A 6,991-nucleotide genomic window follows, 5' to 3' on the forward strand; every position below is an offset into this window, starting at 1 on the left:
CCAATTTTAATCCCAACAAACCAGGGATATTCTGAGGACATTCAACCACGTTTCCATCAGGTCCCTTAAGGGTTTCGGTGCAACGTTATCCCTCTGACGTTCTGAGAACATTCTAAGAACATCGCATGACGATCCCAAGGGAACGTTCTCCGGGGGACCTTTGTCTAGTTCCCTTTAAGTTCCCAGGACGTCACTGAGGACCATGTCAGGACCTTCATGTCAGGACCTTTTTAGGACGTTCTCAGGATGTTCATTTTACTAGTCTTTAGGACGTCGCGTGATGGTCCCAAGGGGGATTTTTTTCTAGTTTCCAGTTTGTCCCGGGGATTTCCCCGAAGACGTTTTCAGGATGTTCTTGGGACGTTGTGTCACGGTCCCCTGGAGGTTTTTTCTAAATCAGTCACTGATACAGACATGGTGGAGTAGCAGGAATATCAGAATGCTATGAACCAAGAGATTCAACTCCCAGCTGAGGACATGTTAAATCTTAATACTGTATGAATAAAAATACACAAAACTGCTGTTTATGAGACCATCAGGTGACGTCCCCAGGACAACCCCGGTAACTAGACAAAAACCTCCAGAGGACCAAGACACAATGTCCTCGGGTCGCCCCGGGACAAACCGGGAACAAGACAAAACCTCCAGGAGATAATAACACAACGTCCCAAGAACATCCTCGGGACAAACCGGGAACTAGACAAAACCTCCAGAAGATAATAACACAACGTCCAAAGAAAGTCCTCGGGACAAACCAGGAACTAGATTAAACCTCCAGGGGACCATGACACGTCACAGGAATGTCCTAAAAAACGTCCCGGGACAAACTGGGAACTAGACAAAAAACCAGGGGACCATGACACAAGACCTGACGACTTTAGGCGACCATTTCGTGACATCCCCAGGGCCTCCTAACAACTTATTATTGATTGCAGGGATAAGAGTGGCAGTGTATAACTAAGGCAAGATCAGACTGATAAAGAGGATTAAGCAAGTTCAATATTCCAAAACAAACGAATAATGCTACTACAGTAATACAACTTAATTAACTTAGCTATACAACTATGGTAGGTATGTACTGTAAGTAGGTAGATACAGACAGACAGACACACACACACACACACAGGCAGACATGAGCATAGTTGGTGCAACAATAAAACAAATTCCAAGCATTAGCTCCTAGGTGTAGAGCTGCCATACAACGTGCGGTGCTTATCAATTGAGAAAAATCCAGAGATAAAACTGCTGCATTGATTTTTATCTTTTAATGTATGCTAAGCGTCAGGACACCAAAAATTAACGGCGGTTACATGGCACTACGACAAAACGTGCTGTCTGGTGAGTGAGGCAATAGCCTATACCTCAAATCCATATGGGAATCACATTTTATATGAATCACTAGGGCAGGCTACCTATATGACTATTAACAGCACATGGCTGAAAATATCATGATCTTTTATGATGGTTGCTTTACATGCACACAGTGAAAGAGCTATAATTAATTCGATCAATTAGCCTAGGCTATGCATATCAGACATCAAGTTTAAAAAAACGGACATTTAAAGCATACAATCCTTGTAAGAGAATAATAAAGACCAACACTCACCTAGGCTCTACGTAGCCTAAATACAAATAATGAATTGAAAATCAGCAAAAGTGAATTGATTAGATATAGCACGAGGAATAGATGTGATGGTAAGACTAGGCTACTACTGCCGCTGTGCCCCCTTTACGCACCGCAAGTGGAAATACTGTCAACGTTTCTCACAGCAACTCAGTCCATTTCACTTTCTTTTTTTCTGCTCACGTTTCGCACGGAGCGATCCCAAAGAAAGCGTGTAGTGGGTGCAGCTTTGGTGGAGTGAAAAATGCACGATTCCCCGGCCTCAGGGGGCTTTGGACTTGGGCAACACTGGCGATTCAGCGAGAAATGCCTTGCACCGCTCCTGGTTCAAAAGGTTGCCTCGGATACTGTGGTCTCGCTCCTGACCTTGGCTAGATAGATGACAGATAATAATTGATAACCTGTCTATTTACAGCCCTAGTATTCCGTCATGGGGGAACAGGGGGCTGTCAATGATGCATCATAGGCTACTGCAAAAAGAATGTGAGAGCAGAAGAAGCGGGGAGGGGTGTGAGTGTGTAGCCTTTTGTGAAGTGCGTAGCCTTTTGTGTAGTGCGTGTGTGTGTGTTACAGCCAATGTGAGAGAAAGGCGGTTTCTTCCCCCACCATCATTTTAGGGACACATGGTGTCAGTCTGCCCTCATGCATACTCTCTCTCTCCCTCGTGTTCTTTTGATTGCTCAGCGCTGTAGTTTTACACCAGCATAACTTCAAGGAGTCTTTGTTTGGGACCACGAACAGGCATCTGTGCAGCACGTCCATTTTTTGAGATTCTCTCACTAATCAGGTAATTGCAGCAGACACTCACTCACTGCCTTTCAATGAAAAACGATCCTCCTAATCTGCACCACATGCATTCTACACAGCAATGTCCACAGGAGAGTCGGCTGCGCTTGCCTTAGCCCTACACCTCTTGCCTCTGCCTTGCAGGATTTTCTGTGGGTTTTATTTGGGGACAATATGATATACCAGCATTGCAGCCTTGACACTGCCTGTGCCTGCAACACATCCCCCATAGTCCTTATTATAGGCTACAGCTATTATAAAGGGGATCAGTAGGCTATACCCTTTGAGCACACCTATCTATCTTTAATAACATAATTTCTGTGCACATTTGACCCTGGCAAGCTTAGCGTTACAACAGGAGGGAGCAGATGGAGTCTCACGGTCATAAATGACTAATAATATACATGTCCGGAAACTCAGCATAACACAGTGCTACATGAGCAAGTATTTCCACCGAGCAGCAATGGCACCACATTGTAAGCAACTGTGTGAGCAGGACCCGGAAATGGATCCAAAATGTCACGGCGGGTGGTGTGATCCACTGCATCGCTCCACTCTGCCTGCCAGTGTGAAAAGCCTCATATCTGCACTGACACCCACGCTCAATGCAGACAGGGAAATGTGCAACAGTGAGTGGGGAATGGAGGCGTTTGTTTAAGTGTCATCATTCCAAGCCAGAGGATCTCGGCTCACTTAATGAAGGGGATTTTTAATTGATATCTGTCACCGGTTGGTCGTCGTGGACCCCCAAGGGAAACCTCTTGCAGTCGGACTCACAACATACATACAGTACATGCACCCATGAACACACACACACAAGTATCCAGGCACACACACACACAGACACACACACACACCAGGGCCACCTGCGAGGCAGACAGCTAATGAATGAGCTCCATCCAGCCGATTAGTCTCATCCAACCAAACACTGGGCCATTAACTACTGCTGCTAGTAGCCAGGCTGGGCAAGCCCTCTTACTCTCCACACCAGATACATTCCTCTTTGGACCAATAGTCTATTCACTATTTAGTCTATTTATTATTTAAAACTTTGCAAGAGCACTACACAGAGCCTACCAGCAGTCGTTGGGTTAAGCATTTATGTTTAAATATAGGTAGAAAGGTGCAATGAATTGTTTATGAATGTGTTGTCATCCTTATTTCGGGCAGCTGTACTAAAGTGTTACCCAGAATACATCACTGGGGGGTAGTTAGATGGAGAAGGAAAGAAAAATTGAAAAGTGCTTTGTTATTGTCCTCCCCATTCCTCCCTGGTGAAAGGTGTCACGGCTGACGTTCCTGAGGGCCTTTGTTACAACAATATGCTGTACATTGGTTTTAATAAGGGACTACTGTGACACCGGCCAGGAAAACCTAGTGGGAATTTGTCCACGACCTATGGCACACTGTTACTGTATGCATGTATGCTGCTGTTTTGACCTTCCTTGGGAAAAAAAGGGATTCTGAACCTCAATGGATTTCATCCTCAATTCCGACTCTGAATCTCAACCTAAATGAATAGACTAGATGAAAATACAGTCTTCCACCTGGCATACGAAGGCAGCTCAACTCAACATAACACTGTCTGTTTCATTGAGAATACAGCAAATAAAGCCTAATATTCCCTGTTGAGGCATCCGCTGCCTCAACACTTTTTCTTTAGTTATCAGTTGTGTTTTCTTTCAGTACAGCGCATTGCCAATTTCTACCTTTTGTATTCCCACATGACTGTAGAAGGAAGAACCCCCAAAGGATCTATCCGTCTCTTGAGCTGATTAAAAAAAGCCGATAACGTGGTGGAAATGCACTCCCGTTCGCCCTCTCTCTGTGTTTATGGTCCTGCATTGACTGATCGCATTGTGATTGATTTTTCCCTCTCCTCCCTCCTTCTCTTCCCTCGTTGTTCCCTGGGCTCGCTCGCTGCAGAGTTGTTGCGCGGATGCCTCGACAGAGGGCGAGAAGAAACAGCTGCCTCGCATGAACTTACACTCGACGACTCACCAGCCGCCACTGCCTGTGCCATCGGCTGCTCTGCTCAGTCAGTGGAATCAGTCTGTTCGGTTGGTCTCTCCCCTCCACTGAGCTTTCAGAGGACTCCTGGCACTGGGAGACCAACAGGAGGCATGGCTACATCCCAAGAGGAAATGCAGTCCCCTTGTTTCCTTGTCTCCTGATCTGAAAGGACTTGGTAGAGAAGAGGAATGGATGGTGTGAAAGAGAGAGTAAAATAGAAAGTAAAGAATGTCAGGGTTTTCAATTTCTATTACTCAATTTCTATGTTGTGCACAAAATTCAGTCCTTTGCCTGAGTGCATGTTTGCAAAGAAAAGGAGACAAGGAAGTGATCTAAGAGTTTTGGGATAAAACAGCCTGAATGTTAGGCCTAATCTCCACCCTCAGAAGGGCTAGTTAAGAGCCTTCCCACCCAGAGCCTATAAGTGCTCTCAAGTCTCGCCAGCATTCATTTCAATCAAGCCTAATTCAATCACACGTCTATTATGCAACCAACATTTACAGCACTTCAAGACTGGCGTTTCAAAACTCTGATTTTAAAGGGCACTTGATTCAGGTCGCCCGGTGTGCGACGTGGGCGGGATATACGCTTAAGGGAAAATGGAATGGCTCCAAAAATGCACACCAGGCGAGCTAAATCCCATATTGAGAAAGCATCATTGTGGCAACCAGATTGTCCTGGCGTGACGGGGACGTAGCAATTGCGGGGGAAAAATCTCTAATAGTCAGTGATGAGAGACTTAACTCTCCACTACTGTTACTGTATAAAACAAGATCATGAGGCGACCATAAAACACACTACAACCTTGGTATGTGGGCCTAGGAGTCCAAGAAGATTATTCTAAATCTGTTCAGTTTAACCTATCTCTCCTACACTGTCCCCAGGAAACTGTCTAACAATATTAGTATCAGTATCTGCTACAACATGAAAGATAGTGCAGCTCTCGATTTAATGCTCTTTGACAGTATCTTTTGGTAACCTTATTGCAGAAGATGAGAGTAACTGTCAAATGGGATGAGTGGATCCCCTTAGGCTAATGGAATAGAAGTCAAAGCCCTTCTGTGTTGGGTCTTTTGAGTACGGTGAGCAGGGTAGTAGTCCTAAAGGGTATTACCTCACAGTTCAGACTGAGGCACAACTCTATGGAGAGGCTGTTCTCCAGTTGTGAGATCTAGAACCATGTGTCGTACCTCTTTGATTCCAGACGTCCATTTAACCCTGAAAAATCATCCCTGTGCAAGAGACGTATTCAAATGTTCCCGAATGTTGCAGATGAAAATATTGTGAATTGAGTTGACCCAATGTCCTACATTACAACATGAAAGCATTATATATGTTCTACAGAATACATACAGTATCTCACTGAACATTCTGTAATGTTACACCCTGCTGTAGGGCCATGATACTAATTTAACCCTGAACATCAGATGGATACTCTCTACTGTAGATACACACTTCTTTATACCACCTAATACCAGACACCCAGTTATCCCCATAATTAGCTTCACTAAGTCACTCAGGTCATTCATTTCTCTAAGAGATATATTAACAGAACTGAATACAACTTTATTGTCCAACAGGAGATAGACAGGATATATTGGCCTATGGGCTTCATCTTAGAAAGGTGCCCCCATCAAGGTGACCTGATTGTGTGGAGACCTCATGAGGCGAGGGCAAGCAGCCAACCACAACGGAGCGAAAGACAGAAGGGCACAGAGTTCACCTGAAGGGGTTTGGTTGAGGTGGGCAGTGTGCCAATGGTAGAAGGAGGCGCTATTTTGGTGGTTGAATATAGAGGGGAGTTCGTCTAATATATTATTTTGTTTTATGGGGTGAACCAAGCGGTTCTTCTGATAATATGTAAAGCAGTGGTCCATAGGAAGTATTAATTTGAGTGCAAATTGCTTTGACTTTATACTATTGGGAAATAGACAGGCAGTTCTCTCTTGTAAAATTGATTCAGAGACATTCCCTGGTTAAATCAATCTCATTTCACTTGGACCTGGACAAAATTGTGTTTGAAAATGATATAGATGAAAGTACATTTTAAGTCATGCTTTGAAATGTTTAAATCTTCTGGTCAATTTAAATAAAAACCGACACTCTTTACCCTGAATTGGCTAGACAAGATCTTTTAAAGTTGGCCAGACTAGACAGTCAATTTCATTCCAGCTATTTCAGGGACTGAGATATGACTTCAAAGAAAATAATTTGTGTTTGAAAAATCTCTAGTCCTTTTTTATTAAACAGAACCTCTTCTGGGAGTGGGAAGTAAAACCCTTCATTTTGATATAAAACCATCTTCAGTTAATTCCACTCATTATTAGTTCCTTCATCTAATCCCTGGTGCACATGACAGGACTAAAACCAGATTAGGTTCTATACACACGAGATGTCTAGTGCCCCCATGTGGCACAAATTTCTAACTACATCTGACACACAAACCACCAAGGACCAAATCCTAATTATTGTGCAAATCTCCCATTGACATCAATGCACAATGGACATGAAAATATGAACAAAAGCATCCAAATAGGATTCAAAGTAAAAAGTCACACCTCTCACCCG

This window comes from Salvelinus namaycush, chromosome 10 (genome assembly GCF_016432855.1).
Source record: "Salvelinus namaycush isolate Seneca chromosome 10, SaNama_1.0, whole genome shotgun sequence".
Lineage (NCBI taxonomy): Eukaryota > Metazoa > Chordata > Actinopteri > Salmoniformes > Salmonidae > Salvelinus > Salvelinus namaycush.